Source organism: Sphaeroforma arctica (genome assembly GCF_001186125.1).
Source record: "Sphaeroforma arctica JP610 unplaced genomic scaffold supercont1.483, whole genome shotgun sequence".
NCBI classification, from domain to species: Eukaryota; class Ichthyosporea; order Ichthyophonida; genus Sphaeroforma; species Sphaeroforma arctica.
Window position 1 is genome coordinate 67,217 of NW_014040075.1, and position 1,759 is coordinate 68,975.

The window sequence follows — 1,759 nt, forward strand, 5'->3', positions numbered from 1 at the left end:
ATATATATATATATATATATATATATATATATATATATATATATGTGTGTGTGTGTGTGTTTTGTTTTTTCTTCGTGTGTATGTGTGTTTTGTTTTTTTTCGTGTGTGTGTGTGATCATGTTTTTTATCTCATACCTGGCGCGTATTCATTTCAAATCGATAAGGAAGCCAAACGATTCCAATGAATCCTTCTAAATGTTGTACAATTTTCACTTCTACATCACACAGACTATGACGATGGGCAAGATGACTATTACTCTGACGAAGACTATGCCGATGACGACGAAGACGGTATGTGTTGGTTGTATTTGTATGTCAGTATTTGTTTATTGTCGGCCACATGTCCGTATAGTGAGTCACACCATGCGTGTGTGCGTGGATTTACAACGCTGTTGCGTATCAAATGATTTTTAATGTTCTGAGATACCGTCTCTTCCAGAATCCAGTGGCATCTTCTATTGTGTAATTCGTGTCCTATTTTCGCTCGAGCCGCGCCGAAGTAAACGTTGGAGGTAGTATTGGCAAAGTATCATAGTTTGATGGGTGATTTTGAGCCTATTTCCGAGAAAGCCAATTCCGAAGTGATTGTACGGGAATAAAGTATATAACCAAACACAAACTACCAGCAGCATACACTTATCTTCCACGTATACATGCACTGTGTGAGTCTCTCAAGTCCCAATCACTCCCCTTCTGATGCATAGCGCGGCGTTGCAGTGTTTATGATCCTGATGTTCTTGGTTTAAAACCTCAATTGAACGTAGTCTAAGATGTACGCGTGTGGTCGCGACATATAGTCGTCACCTATGTGTGTTGGAAAGCGATACGTAAGTGATATGCGCCGCTGGTATTTCGGAATCATACCTAAAAGAAGCCTTCGATTAACGTTATATTTTCATCCTGGACGATTCAACACACATCACTTTTTGGCAGAGATGGCTGCATATATATCCTCGTATCTATTGAACCATGGGTACACACCGTGCTTGCAAATATAACAGATTCATAGTTTTGCTTCACAATTTATGAGTTCTCACAAAACGGCAGCACAGATTATGTGATTGACGCGTTTGCGTAAATATGTATATGTTATTATTATTATATATATACATATTATTATATACTAATATTATTTTTATTATATACTATATTATGATTGGATATGTATATTCACATATACTATTTGTATATTTGTGTCGAGGTTAGTAAACAATGACACTCATCTTCTCGGTGTTATGCAATTCACAGAGTCGTATTTATACAGCCGAGATGCTGCTGACAAAGCAACCGCTGACATTAAACTGCCTGGGGAGGAGAAAGGTATGGTCTCCGAGGGTATGTAGATTCTTATGAGATGTTTCCATGCGCACGTGCTTCTGTTTCTTCACTTATAATTGGTATGATGTAACTTTGTATGCGTTGCATACATATGTACCATTTGTATGATATATTGCGCATGCGTCATGGCCTGGGGCGTGTGCCTAAATACCTCCAGACTACGAAAATCAACGTACCCAATCGATGTGCATCTTCTCATGTAGGCCATATTGGCCTCAGAAGTGTCGATGCGATAATCAGGTACAGGAGAACGTGCGCTCAGAGATCTCGAACAAGGACCATGACGATAAATTTACACACATGCGCGTATCAACTCATCAATGTTTGCATATGAGTGCTCCTTCTATCTTGATTGCGGGTTTTAATTTTGTCTTCAATTATTAAAAATATATGTATGTAAGTATATGTATATTATGATATA